We start from the raw sequence: 18,413 nt of genomic DNA, 5'->3' as shown, positions 1-18,413 counted from the left end.
AGCTCTCTGCTGTGGCCCCAGAGGCTAGCAGAGGATGGCCTAAGTGCTTGGGCTCTTGCACCCGCATGGGAGACCAAAAAGAAGCACCTGGCTCCTGGCTTCAGATGGGCGCAGCACCGGCTGTGGTGGCCATTTTGGGTGTGAACCAACGGAAGGAAGACCTGTCTCTCCCTCTCTCACTGTCTATAACTCTACCTGTCAAATAGAAATATATATATGTATTAAAAAAAAAAAAACCAAACTCTATCTAGAGCTTGCTTGCTTTAGTCAAAGGATGAGGAATGCAGTCACCAAGCAAGAACATTCCATTCCTGCCAATCACCACAAAATAGAAGCTGTGGTCCCACCCCTGCCCATTCCTGCAAAGGCTGAGCAGAGAACTTAGAGGCCACCCTTATCAGGCTATAGCAAGACACCCTAACCCTTCTGAAGAAGTGGTGCTAGGGAGGCTGAGTAAAGAACAGGAACTGTCTTTTCTATCAAGTGGGGACACGCTCCTTCCATTACACCAATGACTACCACAGGAGTCCAACTAGACATTACAGCAGCCCAACTAGAGAATTCGAATGTTTGTCCCACCCAATTATAGTGAGGTCAGCTTCCCTCTACCCACACTGTGGTGTCAGTTGGAAGCCACATGGGACAATAATAATGTATTCTTCTGTCCTGGAAGGTACCAGGGGAGACCACCAGGGGCTCCCACTCTTTGATGTGGAGATTGAGTGAGGAACCTGAACTTTTTTTTTTTTTTTTTTTGACAGGCAAAATTAGACAGTGAGAGAGAGAGAGAGAGAGAAAGGTCTTCCTTTTTCCATTGGTTCACCCCCCAAGTGGCCACTACAGCCAGTGTGTTGCAGCCGGCACTCTGCGCCAATCCCAAGCCAGGAGCTAGGTGCTTCCTCCTGGTCTCCCATGTGGGTGCAGGGCCCAAAGACCTGGGCCATCCTCCACTGCACTCCCAGGCCACAGCAGAGAGCTGGACTGGAAGGGGAGCAACCGGGACAGAATCCGGCACCCTAACCAGGACTAGAACCAGGGTGCTGGCACTGCAGGCGGAGGATTAGCCTAGTGAGCCACGGCGCAGGCCCAGGAACCTGAACTTCTACCTCTATCTGCCAATAGTAATTCACCACTTTCTTGAGCTATAATAATGTCAGAGGAAGCCAGCTAATATAGAAGGTTTAAAGACCCAAAGACCTTTATTAACATAAAATTCAAATTTTCAGATTTCCATAGATGTTGCCAATTAGAGCAAGAACCAGAAAGATCCAAAACTGAATGTGTAAAACACAATCCGCAGGTTTCCACAGCAAGGTGAAAGAGGTTAGAACTATCTTACAAAGACTTAAGTGTGTTTTAAACTTATTTTTGGGTGGGTGTGGAGAGAGAAAGAGAGAGAAGAAAATAAGCCCCCGTCCATTGGTTCAATTCTTAAATTCCTGCAATACCCAGGACTGGGCCAAGCTAAAGCCAGGAGCCAGGAACTCAATCCACTCTCCTATATGAGTGACAGGGACTTAATAGCTTGAGCCATTACCACTGCTTCCCAAGGTCTGCCTTAGCAGGAAGCTGCAGCCTGGAGCCAGAATCAGGTATCGAACTTAGATACTCTGCTATGAGATAACAAGTGTCTTAAGTAACAATTTAACCATGAGGCCAAATGCCCATGCCCAATAAAGATTTTAAAGCAGCCATGATAAAAAACGTTTCCAAGAATGATTACAAACATTCTTGAAGAAAGTGAAGAAAAAAAGCCTCAGCAAAGCCAAAGAAAGTCCTATGAGACCATAGCGCAGTTCTACCATTTGTGTCAGAGTCCCTGAAGAAAGGAGAAAGCATAAAGCAGAAAAAGTAAGGGAGAAATAAAGGCTGAAAACGTCCTAAATTTGTCAGATATAAACCTCCAGATTTAAGAAGTTGAACAAATCCCAAACATAATATACCCAAAGAAATACATATCAAAACAGATCATTATCGTTTTTGAAAGTTAAAGGAAAACCCTTGAAAACACTGAGAGAGAAATGACATCCTAACTACAGGGACAAACCTATTTTCATGACAGCAAATTTCTCATCAGAAACCACGAAGGCCAAAAAGAAGAAAATCTTTTCCATCTTTAGAAAGAAATCAATTGTCAACTTCAAATCTTATATTTAGCAAGCATACTCTCCAGCAATTGTTCAAAAATCAAGACATTCTCAGATGAAGTAAACTTTTATTACCAGCAGACACACCTTAAAAGAATAGCCAAAAAAAGTTTCTAAATATAAAGTAAACTATGAAAGAGGGACCATCACAAAGGAAGAAGGAACATGGTAAGCAAAATCACAAGTGAGGACAATAGATTTTCCTTCTCCTCTTCACTGTTCTGAATTATGTTCAGTGGTCAAATAAAAAATCATAACACTATCTGATGTACTTCTAAATCAATATAGAAAAATATTTAAGGTAAATATAATAAATGGGGAAGGATAAAGGGATATAAAGGGATGGAAGGTTCATGCACTTCAATCCAACTGGTAAAATAACACCATGGTGTATGTTATTGGCTTGATGAATGGTGGGCAAGCTGATCCTGTTTATGGGTTCTATACAAATTCTTCCAACCAGCTTCAGGATGTTTTTAAAACAATGATTTGTGGATTAAGGGTGGAGACTTGATCTAATTGTAGCCTCTGAATTCCTCATGGAGGAAAGAATCTAGGGCCTAGAGGGAGGTCTTTAGATAATTGGAGGCTTGCCCTCAGAGGGGCATTCTCATGAGAGCTCATGAGTGTGCTCTCTCTCTCTCTCTCTCTCTGTCTCTGTCTCTCTCTCTCTCTCCTTCCCCCACCCCATGTGCTTGTTGCTCCATATACCCTCCACTGTGTTCTACCAGACATCAAACTGATGGGGCTGCTTAGTTGTGAACTGTGAACTTCTACCTACAAACCAAAATAAACCTTCTTTCCTCCTTAGTTCCTCTCTGGTACTTAATTAGAGTAATGGAAACCTGATCAACACATAAGCTTGGCCATGAGAAGTGAGGTTATTATTAGTAATTATACCTGAAGATGGGGAGGAGCCTTTGGCTTACAGGAAAGGTTGGCAGAGTTTGGTGGAGCAGATTAGCGAAAGCCTGGCATGCTGTGAGCAGAGTGTGTTGGGAAGTTCTGGGGAGGACTTACCAGATCAGAACGCTGTAGAAATGTGGACCAAAAAGGTCATGCTGACAAGCTCTCAGATGGAAATGAGGTTTCTATTGGGAAGTGAACTAAAGCCCGCCCATGTGAAATTGTGGCAAACAGCCCGGCTTTATTATATCTGTGTCCTGAGACTTCATGGGAGGCTGAATTTAAAGATACTGACTGGTTTGTTTTGGGGAGAAGATTTCAAGGCAGCAAAGCGTTCAGGCTGCATCATGGCTGTTACCAGCTGCTATTAGTTCTGTGGTGAAAATCAGGAGTGAAAGGGAGCACAACAAAAATATTTGGAAAATTTGCAGCAGCCTATCCAGAGAAGGAATGGGAAAAAAAGGATGCTCAGGACTGGAAAGTGAAGTGGAGAAGCTGCTTGCTAATCAGAGTAGCCCAGGTAAAAGTGAACCATGTGTTAATGGGAAAGACAAGGAAGAAAGACCCTGAGGGGATTTCAGAGATCTTCAGGGCTGCCCTCCAATAGGATGCAGAGGCCTGGAAGGGCACAATTGTTTCCTGAAGCCCCAGGGCCTGCTCTGGATTCTGGCTGGTTGACAAAGTTCTCCACAGACATTGCAGCCCTGGACATAAGGGGGTCTTAGAGTGTCTGTTGCTGGCAGCAGCCCTTGACCTTGTCCATATGATGCTAGCTTTGCAGGCGTGAAGAACACAAAGGTTGTGGGATCATGGGAATTTCCTCCAAGATGTCAAAGGAAAGCCTGGGAAGTCAGGGAGAGTTGTTGCTGCAGTGTTGGACCCTTGCATAGAGTGTGAAGTGTGTGACTGTGGAGCTGCAGAGGAGATCCCAGAAAAGTAAAGGTGCTGGCAATGTGATACCTGCTGAGGAAAGCCCTAAGCAATCCATCAAGCAGGCCTGGGAAGGCCTAGACATCAGCATGTGGTCACAGAGAATAACTATGTTGACAAAGACTAACAGAGCTGTGGAGGTATGAGGGCCCCCACCTAGATTTCAGAGAATGTTTCTGATAAAGAAGTGATTAAGATAGACAGACATCAGTTGCAAGTGTGGAATTTTAAGTTAATTGTGAGCCTGAGTTAAGATTTGAGACTTTTCAGTTTTAAATGTGACTTAAGGCTGGCTCACTTGGCTAATCCTCCGCCTGCAGCGCCGGCACTCTGGGTTCTAGTCCCGGTTGCTCCTCTTCCAGGCCAGCTCTCTGCTGTGGCCCGGGAGTGCAGTGGAGGATGGCCCAAGTGCTTGGGCCCTGCACCCGCATGGGAGACCAGGAGGAAGCACCTGGCTCCTGGCTTCAGATAGGTGCAGCACGCCAGTTGTAGCAGCCATTTGCGGGGGTGAACCAACGGAAGGAAGACCTTTCTCTCTGTCTCTCTCACTGTCTAATATCTGCCTGTCAAAAAAATATATATATATGACTTAGGAAAAGTAAGAAATAAGATGGAGGGAAGATACAGCTCTGTGTTACTTGGATTGAGCAAAAGTGTCCTTCAAGGGCATTTACTTGAAATTTTCTTTTTAAATCTTTGATTTGGATTAAAATCCACCCTCAGATACCATCATTCAGGGAAGATATCATATTGAATAAAGCATAACTTATATTTTATATAATACTTAAGATCATTCATTTATGTTTGTATGTATAAATTTTGTAAATACTCTAAAGAACTATAAAGGAAAACCCCCCTGGGCAATGTAGGTATCCTTAACACTGATTCTCCTCATTGTTTCAGGTCATTTTGAAGAGCTGATCTGAGAAGGTTGGAGAGACAAGAGAAGAACTGACTGAAGGCTTTCTTTTTTCTTCATTCTTGGGGGCAAGACCATGATTGGCCTGATAAGAGGTGAAGTTAGAGAGGATGTCAGAAATGAATACGGAGACCCTGTTTGATATGAGGCACTGCTTGGGCCCAGTGGATTTTGATTGACAAAATAGAGTTCTTCAGCTTTTTGGTGAAGGATTTTCATTTCTCATAGACTAAAGCTGTGTCTACCCTTTGCACATGAATATATATTTACAGGTAAAATGTACAGCTTAGTGAATTTGGTTGCGGTCTGAGAAATACTTGGTTCCTGTTGGCACAGGTCAGTGAACAGCTCCCAAAAGTTTTTGTATGTCATATTTTACATCATTTTATTTATAAGTAACATATCTCAGAGACAAATAGCTGAAGGAAGGTTGAAGCATTTCCTCAAATGGAATTCATATCTTAGTCACTCATCTGCTACTAAATAGGGAGGTGGTGTTATCTCCTTTTATTTTGTGACAGCTATTAAAGAACTTAAATAATGAGATTCACGAAATGGACAGGGATCTGGGGGATTATCAAACTCCAAAAGCACAGAATACAAAAGAAAAAATGGACAAATGGGATTTCCTCAAACTAAAGAGTTTCTGAACAGCAAAGAGAACAGTCAACAGAGTGAAGAAAGGAATGGGAGAAAATTTGTGCAAGCTATATATCAGATAAGTTGTTAGTAACCAAAATATATAAGGAACTCAAATAACTCAACAGCAGAAAAACAAATATTCCAATTTAAAAATGGGCAGGGCTGGCGCTGTGGCACAGTGGGTTACAGCCCTTGCCTGAGGCACCTGCATCCCATATGGGCGTCGGTTCTAGTCCCAGCTACTCTGCTATGGCCTGAGACAGCAGCAGAAGATGGCCCAAGTGCTTGGGCCCCTGCACCTGTGTGGGAGACCCGGAGGAAGCTCCTGGCTCCTGGCTTCAGATCAGCGCAGCTCCAGCCGTTGTGGCCATCTGGAGAGTGAACCAACGGATGGAAGACTCTCTCTCTACCTCTCTTCTGTGTAACTCTGACTTTCAAATAAATAAAAACAAATCTTTAAAAAAATAAATAAAAATGGACAGTACATCTACACAGAAATTCCTCAAAGGAAGACATACAAATGACAAACAGCCTCAGTAAACATCAAGTAAATGCAAACCAAAAATTCAATGAGATAGTACCACACTCCAGATAGATTAACTATTATCAAACAGACAACAGATAGTTAATTCTGGGGATGAGTAGAATAAAGGGAATATTTGACACTGTTAGCGGGGACATAACTTAGCACAGCCATTGAGGAAAGCAATATTGGGTTTCCTTAATAAAAACAAAACCTAAACACAAGACTACCATATGATCCAGCAATCCCATTACTGGGTATATACTCAAGGCAAATGAAATCACTGTAAAAGAGACATTTGTACTCCTATGTTTATTGCACTTCTTTTCACAATAGCCAAGAAATTGAAACAGTCTAAGTGTCTATCAGTTGAAAAATGCATAAAGAAATGTGCTACGATTACATAATGGAATACTATTCAGTCTCTATAAGAATGATATCTTGTCATTTGCAACAACATTGATGGAAGTGAAGATCATTATGTTAAATGAAATAAGACAAGCACAGAAAGACAAGTGCTACATGATCTTACTTGTATGTGGAATGTAAAAAAGTTGATCTCATAGAAGTTGAGAGTGCAATGGTGGTTACCAGAAGCTGGTTAGAGTAGGGAGGCAGGAAAGATGGGGAAATGTTATTTAATGGGTAATAAGTTACAGTTAGAAGTAAGATGTTTTAGTATTCTATTGCACAATGGGATGACTATAGCTAATGATAATGTAGTGTATAGTTCTTCAAACCTGGAAGAAAAGATTTTGCATGTTTTCCATAAATAAATAAATAAATAAATAATTATCAAAAGTTCAAAGAATATGTACCCTGATTGGACATTACACAAGGTATACATGTATTGAAACATCTCATGCTAACCCATAAATATGTACAGCTTTTGTGTGTCAGTTAAAAAGGAAAAACTGTTTAAAAATAATACTTATATCAAAATCCTTTGTTTTTTAAAGGACTAGAACAATCCTAAAAATAACTTTATGAGTGCCTGATTTTAAAAAATGATAAAATAGAAATTGTAATCTGATGATTTAGTATTTGTAAGAATATGTGAAATTTTATAAAACATTTTATGAAGAGGCTATAATATCTCTCTTATCTTGACACATGAACCTGTTCAAAATTACTGATGTATGTATTTATAGCACTTTATCTCTATAACAAAAAGCAAATTCTATTAATAACAGCTACCATTTATATAACATATAATGGTTTGCAAAACATTGCACCTAATGCTTTTCATCTGATTCTCATGACAGCTTTATAGGAGATATTTTTATTTAATTTTATTAGTTGAAAACTTCATCCTCCAATAGGCAGAAACATTTCCAAATTTTCTTTCATTTTTTAAAAAGGTTTATCTATTTAAAAAGACACACACACACACAAAGAGAGAGAGAGAGGGGAGAGAGAGAGAGGAAAGAGAGGAGAGAGAGAGAGAGTCCATGTTTCTTTCCCACATGCCTACAACAGCAAGGGCTGAATCAGTACAAAGCCAGGAACACCATCCAGATCTCCCAGTGGGTGGCAGGAACCCAAATACTTACATCATCTTCTATTGCCTCTCAGGCACATTAGCGGAATGCCAGATTTTAAGTGCAAGGTAGCTGAAACTTGAACCAGACACTCCCATATAATGTGCGGGTATCCCAGGCGGTGGCTTAACCTAGTGCAACACAATGTTCACCTCCAAGTTTTCTTGATTAATGAATTGCAGAATCAAGATTTGACCAATAACTCCTTGCACTAGAGTAAATATTTTCCATATATTTTACATCAACTCTTTGTATGGGTAAATTATCTTGATCAACTGATTTTATCAATCTGGCTTTTATTTTTCTCTGCAAAATATAAGAAATATTTAATTGATATTAAATGATCTTTCTAGCCCTACATGCCATTTCCTTTGCATACTCCTGGTAGACAGAGGAGTGGATAATTTCAGTTTCCCTGCAAAAGCGACCATAAACTGAAAGAACTAAACATAATCAACACATGATCAGACAGAGCTGATTTGCTACACAATGATTCGTTCCAAATCCTGAATCTAAGCTCTAGTGTAAACACTTACCATAATGCCTATATATGGTGAAGACATAGAAAAATAAAGAAATGAAGAATTTGGCTAATTATTATAAATTATTTCCTTTGGAAGTAATCCAATTTGGTTAAAAAATTACAATCTTACATGAGTAATGCAAAATTTTCTTCTAATGGTAACTTGCATAAACTTACATTCAGTCCCAAGAACTCTGATCTATGTCTGAGAAACACAGATTAAGGGATATTTAGTATATTTCTATATTTCTCTAATTGTATTTTTTACTCAGTTAATTTTACACAATAATCCTAATAATTCTATGACTTAAGTAACACTTTATAGTTCAATAGTAAAACATATGGCTTAAAGTTCTGATATTCTCACTTTATCTGAAGGAACTTAAATAAGATATTTAATATCTCTGTGACTTCATTCCTTCATCTGTAAAATATTAGTGATACCGACCCCAGGTCTTTGACTCACTTGCAATTTTTTTTTGACAGGCAGAGTGGATAGTGAGAGAGAGAGATTCAGAGAGAAAGGTCTTCCTTTGCCATTGGTTCACCCTCCAATGGCCGCCACGGCCAGCGCGCTGCGCTGATCCGAAGCCAGGAGCCAGGTGCTTCTCCTGGTCTCCCATGCGGGTGCAGGGCCCAAGCACTTGGGCCATCCTGCACTGCACTCCCGGGCCATAGCAGAGAGCTGGCCTGGAAGAGGGGCAACCGGGACAGAATCCGGCGCCCCGACCGGGACTGGAACCCGGTGTGCCGACGCCGCTAGGCGGAGGATTAGCCTGTTGAGCCATGGCGCCGGCCTTCACTTGCAATTTAAAGCAGTATGAGGCCAACATTCAACCCAGTCAAGGATTAACAGAAAAGCTCAAAACAAAGATTTACAGGAGCTACCAAGTTCTTCCTTGTCCTGCTCTTTCTGTCATCCTGCTCCGGCATCTAAAGTGGCAGCCTCATTTCTAACTGCTCTTCTCAGCCATGATGCAGGCAGCAGGGAGAGTGAGTAGGAGGAAGTACGGCAGTCACAGACTTTGTTTTTGGGCAAGGCTTTCTGGAAGCACCACAGGAGGATTGCTGTATGGTTATGCACATGTAAGAGGGAAGCTGGAGGGGTGAGAGGTTAGCCCTTGCAATTGAGATGTGAGCACCTGGTTTTGATTTCTGGCTCCAGATCCTGACCCCAGATTCTTTCTTATGTAGACCCAGGGAGGCAGTGGTGGTGGCTCAAATGATTGAGTTCTTGCTGCTAATGTGGGGGACCTGGATTGTGTTCCCAGTTCCTGGATCTAGCCTGTCCCAACTCCAGCTGTTGAGGACATCGGAGAGAATGAACACATAGGAGCTCTTTCTGTTTCTGTCTCTCTTTTGAATAAGTTAAAATGAGAGGCTGGAAAAGGTCATCTTTTGCTCTGAGTAACAATGTACAAACAAATATTGGTGTTCTGTCACAGGGAGCGAAGCAAACAGGAGTTGCTGCAGCAGGCAGTTAAGAGTTTCCTCCACAGGATCCTTTACCTAAGTCATAATGACAGGAGTTCTATCACTTCAGGCCAAGCAGAAAGCACAAAAGAAAGTTCAATGAATGTCTTTGAAACAATTAACCCACAATGGAAAGTGCCTGTGTTCAAACATCTAGAAGAAAATCAAAACATTACTATCTGAATAGCATTTGTTGCCATGAAGAAAATTTACCATGGTTATTAAATAGTGATTAAGTTGGGCCCTGGAACCAAGCCTCCTAGGTTGAGTCCTGGTACTTACTCTATTGACTTGCACCAGTCACTTGACACCCTCAATTCTTCATCTGTTAAATAGAGAGAATGGAATCTATTTGTTGTGAATAATAAGTAAGCTAAGAATGGGAAGTTAGCAAATACAAAATAAAAGTGGAAATATAAATTGTGTCTAACACTTAGTCAGTAGTCAATAAATACTCATAGCTATTATAATTTATTTTTTATTAGGGTTATAGCTAAGGCATGCATTATGTATCAGGTTTCACATGATATAAGCTATGCTCATGTAATAAAATATTCAACTAAATCTATATACATTAGTTTTATACTTATTGAATTTACATTTAATCTTAGACTATACATTATTACAGAGCATAAACTCTAATAAAGGGAAAGTATTCTATATTTTATAGAGAATTTTCAATGAGTGCATAACTGTAAAAGAAACTGTGAAAACATAATACTCTAAATTAGGACTGTATTTATTCTTATCATGAATTATTAGCATACATTTTTGCAATGTTAGTAGCCAAGAAGTTTATACATGGTATCAAAAAGAAAATAAAATTAGATTATGCTCAGTTTATAAATCACCTGATCCTAATCAAATTCTAAATGTATTGTGGAATAAAGCCCAGATTTCTATTGGTAAGGTTTTATTTAAAGTTTCATGAACTATCCTAATCATTCTATGTTAGTATCTGGGAAATAAACAGGGAACTGTGAAAATCTTGATATACTGACTAATTGCACCCTCCAGTGGAAAAAATACTTATCCATAAAAATTTTGTGTTTCTGCATCTCAGCTTTGATATAGTCAAAGCCTCCTGCCTAAAATGTTTAAAAATGTTATTATGTTTTATGACTTGAACTAATGTTTATCCCTATTGAATACAAATTATACTTCCTGGATTCCAATTCTGTAATGTGAATGAGAGGTTAAATGTTAGAAAAGTAAAAGAGTTTTAATGTAGCTTTTTGAAAAGAAAAGTAAAAGACAAAATTGGACCACATGAATATGCATATATTAAATATTTTCTAAAATAATATGTACTGGATTATGTATTTAGTACAGAAATATATTAGATATAGCAATACCTCTTTATATGAATGGATTGTGTTGCTATATTAACAACTTTCATTTGTATTACAATGGACTAAGGTTTGGGTTGGAAAGATCTGTAGTTGCTCAATATTGCAAAGGCTTTTAAAAACCGGTTAAACAAAATTGAAGCATCATAGAATCCTGTCCTAAGTTGAATAGAGGAGGAATACGAAAGTAAAAAAACACTTTTGAGCCACGTGACAGGATCAATGCTCAGTGCTTAGATACATCGATTCATCTCCCACTCCCTTTTTACAGTGACCAAAATAAGCTGCTTCTGGGTCCCAGATTTATTTGTTTGTTTATACTGAACTCCTCCTGCTGACAAAGAAAAATCAGTATAGACTGTGACAATCATGAAGTTGTAGCCCACAGCAATAGCCTATAAACAAGAAATATTTTTATTTAAAAAAAAATCAGGCAAATATTTCATGCTACTTCAAAACACAGTTTGTACTTTTTTCCAGTGTAAGCAATGTTAATATTAGTAAAATTATTTTTCAAAAGAACTGAAACACTGACCACATCTGTGTTTTTCACTTTAGTCTGAAAAGTATTAAGAGCCAACTCTAACAGAACATGATGAGTTATGTTTTGAATACAAATCCACCTGACTCCAAAACTGAACTCCTTCCACAAAATTCTACAGCTATTGACCCCTTGCTCTGTTTCTGCTTGCTATGAATCAATGACTCACTGTCAACTCAGGCGCAGGCATCACCTGATCCTGAGGTCTCTTTCTAATGTCTCTGTTTCCCAGAAATTTCCATTTCTCTGGCTTTCCTCTCTCCACCACAGCATGGCCATTCAAAATGTTCTCTGTTCTCCTAAGGAGGTCTGCTCTGACATTTCCTTTATATACCTTGCACACTGTAAGCAAAATGAATGTCTGATAGTCCAACTGAGATTGTCTCTTAATTATTCCTCAATATGTTCTTTTTAGGACTTATAGGTATTCCTTATAAAGAATTTTGTTAAAAAATGATATTTTCATCTTGTGTTACCACTTTGCCAAACATTTGCTGTCCTTAGTAAATCAATCTAAATCTTTTACTAACCACCCCATCACCACCACCACATACACACACAATATTTATCTTCATTTCCTAAAGCTCTTATAGCCCATGGCCTAATTCTGGTACCCTTCCCACTCCCTCGCTTCCTTTGATCTGATATTACCTCGCTTGGGAAGCTCCCATCTGGAACCAGCCTAGGCAGGCACTGCTGGGGACAGTGTGTTCTTGTCCCCTTGAATGCCTTCCTTCCTCCCAATCCAATCCAACATTTTCGTGTTGAGTGCAAGTTTTATTTCTGCTTCCTTTACATTATTTATTTACTTTACTTGCTTATAAATTTTCTTCATTTTACTTAGTTTTTAGTTTTTCTTTTCCTTAAAGTCGTAACTCCCCACTTTCTAAGCTTTCATCTTACTGCTTTTACTCTTTTTTTTTATTATTAAACTTTTATTTAATGAATATAAATTTCCAAAGTACAGCTCATGGGTTACAATGGCTTCCCCCTCCCAAAACTTCCCTCCCACCCACAACCCTCCCCTTTCCCGGTCCCTCTCCCCTTCCAATCACATCATGATTCATTTTCAATTCTCTTTATATACAGAAGATCAGTTTAGTATAAATTAGGTAATGATTTCAACAGTTTGCCCCCATACAGCAACACAAAGTGAAAAAAAAAATACTGTTGGAGTACTAGTTATAGCATTAAATAAGAGTGTACAGCACATTAAAGGCAAAGATCCTACATAATATTTTTTTAGAAATTAATTAATTTTCTATGCCATTTCCAATTTAACACCAGGTGTTTTTTTTTTTTTCATTTCCAATTATCTTTATATACAGAAGTTCGATTCAGTATATAATTAGTAAAGATCTCATCAGTTTGTACCCATGCAGAAACACAAAGTGTAAAAATACTGCTTCAGTACTAGTTATAGCATCACTGCACATTAGACAACACATTAAGGACAGATCCCACATGGGATGTAAGTACACAGTGACTCCTGTTGCTGACTTAACAATTTGACACTCCTGTTCATGGCGTCAGTAATCTCCCTAGGCTCTAGTCATGAGTTGCCAGGGCTATGGAAGCCTTTAGGGTTCGCTGACTTTGATCTTATTCTGATAGGGTCATAGTCAAAGTGGAAGTTCTCTCCTCCCTTCAGAGAAAGGTACCTCCTTCTTTGATGGCCCCGTTCTTTCCACTGGGATCTCACTAACAGAGATCTTTCATTTAGGTCTTCTTCTTTTTTTCTTTTCCATGGTATCTTGGCTTTCCATGCCTACAATACTCTCATGGGCTCTTCAGCCAGATCTGAATGCCTTAAGGGCTGATTCTGAGGCCGGAGTGTTGTTTAGGACATCTGCCATTCTATGAGTCTGCTGTGTATCCCACTTCCCATGCTGGATCTTTCTCTCCCTTTTTGATTCTATCAGTATTAGCAGACACTTGTCTTGTTTGTGTGATCCCTTTGTTTCTTAGACCTATCGAAGCCATCGAATGTGAACTGAAATTGATCACTTGGACTAGTGAGATGGCATTGGTACATGCCACCTTGATGGGATTGTATTGGAATCCCCTGACACATTACTAACTCCATCATTTGGGGCAAGACTGATTGTGCATGTCCCAAACTGTGCATCTCCTCCCTCTCTTTTTCCACTCTTAAATTTAACAGGGATCACTGTTCAGTTAAAATTTAAACACCTAAGAATAATTGTGTGTTAATTACAGAGTTCAACCACTAGTACTAGAACAACAACAACAACAACAAATACTCAAAAGGATAAAGTATTACATTGTACATCTAGAGTCAGGACAAAAGCTGATCAGGTCATTGTTTCTTATAGTGTCCATTTCACTTCAACAGGTTTCCCCTTTGGTGCTCAGTTGTCGCTGATCAGGCTTTTACTCTTTAACCTGTTACTATGTCCTTTTTACTCTTTTCTTTACCCATTTTACTTCATCTTTTAGATAGGTTATGTTCACAATGAAGAGAGTCTCTCATGTCAAGTGGAGGAAACATATTTATCAAAAGATGCATTAATAAACTAAAATATTGGCCGGCGCCGTGGCTCAATAGGCTAATCCTCCGCCTGAGGCGCCGGTACCCCAGGTTCTAGTCCCGGTCAGGGCACCAGATTCTGTCCCGGTTGCTCCTCTTCCAGGCCAGCTCTCTGCTGTGGCCCGGGAGTGCAGTGGAGGATGGCCCAAGTGCTTGGGCCCTGCACCCGCATGGGAGACCAGGAGAAGCACCTGGCTCCTGGCTTCAGATCAGCGAGATGCGCCGGCCGCAGCGGCCATTGGAGGGTGAACCAACGGAAAAGGAAGACCTTTTTCTCTGTCTCTCTCTCTCACTGTCCACTCTGCCTGTCAAAAAATAAAATAAAAATAAACTAAAATATTAAGTGCTAGAAAGAAGAGGCAGGTGATTTATGAGAGCAGATGACTGGGTGATTAGCCTACTCAGAGAAGTTAACAAATGTTCCCTAAAGAAGAGATGAACTCAGATATTAAAAAGGATAAAAATATGTGAGTGTGTGAATGCCACAAACAGAGGGGATGCTACACCATCATCTTTTGAGAGAAGATTTGTAAGAAGGGATGAAAGCCATTGTGGCTGGAGCAACAGAGAGGGAAGCATGATGGGTGATTTGGAGAAAACTGGAGTTTGAATTGTAAAGGTTTTGTTCAGAATTTTGGTGTGTATTTTAAAGTCAAATGGAAATAATTCAGACATCATAGCAAAAGTAAGAACAGTGAGGAAAGACTGGCATTTGAATTCTTACTGTGGTACTTAGCAGCTGTGTGACATGCCTTAGGCAACTTTCTCAATCTTTTTGCCTCATCTATGAAATGGCAATAATAACAGCTATTTACAGTAGCAATTGTGTAGGAAACAGTGATCACAGTGAAAGATTAGCTTTATGGAGAATGTTCCTTGCACTAGACACTGTTTTCAGGGACTCATGAATAACTTATTTAAGTTCCATATGATGTAAGCACTATTACTAATATTCCGTTTTTCAAATCAGGAAAACACAATAGCTAATAAATGGTGAAGGAGGCTGGCGCTGTGGCGCAGCAGGTGAAGCCGCCACCTGCAGTGCCAGCATCCTATGAGGGCACTGGTTCATATCCCAGCTGCTCTACTTCTAATCCAGCTCTCTGCTGTGGCCTGGAAAAGCAGCAGAAGATGGCCCAAGTCCTTGGCCCGTGCACCCACATGGGAGACCCAGAGGAAGCTCCTGGCTCCTGGACTTGGATCAGCACAGCTCTGGCTATTGCAGCCAATTGATGAGTGGACCAGTGAATGGAAGACTTCTCTATCTCTCTCTCTATGTTTCTCTACCTCTCCTTCTCTCTCTCTGTAACTCTTTCAAATAAATAAATCTTTAAAAAAATAGTGAATTACCTACTTCATGGTATTTTGTGAAGATTGAAAGAGCCGATAGACTTACAGTAGTATCACAGAGCACATGGTTAATATTAGTCATGTTGGAGATTATGGTTTCAAATGAAATTATGAGTCATATTTTTAAGAATAATTTATTGATTAATGGATTCATTGATTGGAGAGGTAGACAGAAGGAGACAGAGGGAGAGAGAAAACAAGCTCCCATACTCTTGTTTACTTCTCCAAATACCCACAATTGCTGCAGCTAGACCAGTCCAAAGCTGGGAGCCAGATATTCAATCCAGGTCTCCCACACAAGTGGCAGACACCAAACCATTAGAACTACTATCTGTCGCTTCCCAGAGTATGCATTAGCAGGAAACTAGAATCAGGAGTGGAACCCATACTTGAACCCAGGTACTCCTATATAGGATTTGGACATGTTGATCAACATGTTAACCATTGGGCCAAACATTCGCCTCTGGGTCAGATTTTTTTTAAAGACACTGTATTTTGCATTATTCCATTTATTCAATATTTTTTAACTTTTATTTAATAAATATAAATTTCCTAAGTACAGCTTTTAGATTACAGTGGCTTCCCCCCCTCATAACTTCCCTTCCACCCACAACCATCCCATCTCCCATTCCCTCTCCCATCCCACTTCCTCTCACACAAGATTCATTTTCAATTATCTTCATATACAGAAGATCAATTTAGTATATATTAAGTAAAGATTTCAACAGTTTGCACCCACACAGAAACACAAAGTGTAAAGTACTGTTTGAGTACTAGTTATAGCATTAATTCACATTGTACAACACATTAAGGACAGAGATCCTACATAAGGAGTAAGTAAACAGTGGCTCCTATTGTTGACTTAACAATTGACACTCTTGTTTATGGCACCAGTAATCACCCTAGGTTCTGTCATGAGTTGCCAAGGCTATGGAATCCTTTTGAGTTCACCAACTCCGATCTTATTTAGACAAGGTCATAGTCAAAGTAGAAGTTGTCTCCTCCCTTCAGAGAAAGGTACCTCCTTCTTTGATGGCCCATTCTTTCCGTTGGGATCTCACTCTCAGAGATCTTTCATTTAGGTCTTTTATTTTTTTTAGCCTTTGTCCTGACTGTCAAGGAACAAATTAATACTTTATCCCTCTTTTTATTTTTTTGTTCTACTTAATACTATTGGTTGAACCCTTTAATTAACACACAATTATTCTTAGGTGTTTAAATTTAACTGAAAAGTGATCCCTGTTAAATATAAGAGTGTGAATAAGAGAGGGAGGAGATGTATAGTTTGGCACATGCTCAATCGGACTTGCCCCAAATGGTAGAGTTAGAAACGTGCCAGGGGATTCCAATTCAATCGCATCAAGGTGGCATTATTTTTCCCCAAAAAACCTTTTATTTGAAGAATACAAGCTTCATACATTTCATGATTACACAACTTTAAGAACGTGGTGATTCTTCCCATTGTATTTTTCTTTATGACAGTTTTATGAGATGAAGAGCTTGAATGCCACCTTACAACTATGCCTTCCTTACTTGGTTTTGCTCTAAAGATCAGAGAGTAAATGTCTTTCTCCCAAGTCACTAGGAGCCACCCTCATTCCTGACATATGGCAGCTGACACTCACAGAGCGCCCTCAAGGAGCCTGCAGGCCCTCCAGTTTTGGCCTCAGCACAGATCACTGTTAATCTCTTGACTGCTATGACATCTGAGTCCCTGTTTTATAAAACTGTCATTGTCCTACTTCAAATATCATAGTGATACCTTGTATCACTATGAATCATAACTAGTCAGTAGCAAGAATAAATACCACATCAGGATTTATAGTAAATTTTGGTCCCACTAATGTAGAACTTTAGTTGTTACATTAGCTTTAAGGTAAAACAGGAGCTCAAATTCAGCAAGAAAGAGTATTATGGTACCCTTTTGGCTTTTCAATAACATATACTTGACAATCTCTAACTAGGTTATTTATCCAGAAGTATTTATTGACTTATCAGAATCTAGGCATTTTATTAGTAATTAAGATTACAGTAGTAATGGGATTAATATGCCTCCTGTCCTCAAAGATACACTTTTTAGTGCTATATGTGAGCTAGCCAAGCAACCATGCAATATAAGAAATATAATGTTGTAACAGAAAATAAAAGAGAACATTGTAGGTTTCTCCCAGGAGAAAATGCCTAATCTAAAACTATCTGAATCCAAAATATTAATGGAACTTCACCAAACTGGAGGTCAAGTGATAACATATTAGAGGAAGAATATTCTAAGGAAAGGAAACTGTACATTCAGAAGGTCAGAGGGGGGAAAAAAGAGCACGCTATTAAGTCTAAGAACTTTTGAAAGATTTCAATTCTTGGCTTATAGGATTAAGTAAAACCTAACAGGTAATTCAAGGGTATCAAAATCAAAGTAAGTATTACCAATATAAAGAAAAATGCAGATATAGGTTCTGGTAGATTAAACTGATAGTTATATTCTTTATCGTCACATACCATTAACGTAAATGATGTATGACTAAAATAATGGGAAAGTTTCAAGATGCCATCAATGCTGGAGTCTTGTCAGTGTATCAGCATATTTGCAATAACAATTACTTAGAAAAGGTAGTTTGTCTAGAACATAGTATCTTTGGCAAGACTTTCATTTATCTCTGTTCCAGTATAAGTACCTTGAGGTAGGATGAAAAGAATTCGGTGAAAGGTCAAATCTCTAGGTAGCTGGAAGATAGAGAAAACAACAAATCAGCTGTTAACCCTTTGCTTCTATGGGACATTTTTGTCCAAATGCAAATTCACATAAAAAGTTTTCAGAAGGAAACTATACTAACCCCACTTAACCCAAGATCATAATTGACTAGTAAAATGCTTAGATTCCGGCAATAAGTAAATAAATATTTCTGAATAAATAGACTAATTGAAGGTTGTCAAATACAAATCAGAGACTTCAACAGCATACTAGAATAGTATTTCTTGCTGATAGTCATCTATTTTCCCCTTAATTAGTTATGATAGCTA

The 18,413-nt window shown here is 39.2% G+C and overlaps 1 protein-coding gene across 2 annotated transcripts in view; it reads right to left on the bottom strand.

Annotated features, from left to right (window-relative positions):
* CRB1 (crumbs cell polarity complex component 1) overlaps positions 1–18,413 on the bottom strand; it is a 244,451-nt gene that overhangs the window by 220,392 nt on the left and 5,646 nt on the right. The window contains exon 3 of one of the 2 annotated variants that reach the window (XM_062211545.1): positions 18,068–18,116. The exons of the other annotated variant lie outside the window; for it this stretch is intronic. The gene's annotated coding sequence lies outside the window, so the exon portion shown is untranslated. The remainder of the gene's footprint in view (positions 1–18,067; positions 18,117–18,413) is intronic. 2 annotated transcript variants of the gene reach the window in all.

This window comes from Lepus europaeus, chromosome 14 (assembly GCF_033115175.1).
Source record: "Lepus europaeus isolate LE1 chromosome 14, mLepTim1.pri, whole genome shotgun sequence".
In the NCBI taxonomy this organism is placed as follows: Eukaryota; Metazoa; Chordata; class Mammalia; order Lagomorpha; family Leporidae; genus Lepus; species Lepus europaeus.
This window is presented reverse-complemented; position numbering and strand designations above follow the sequence as displayed.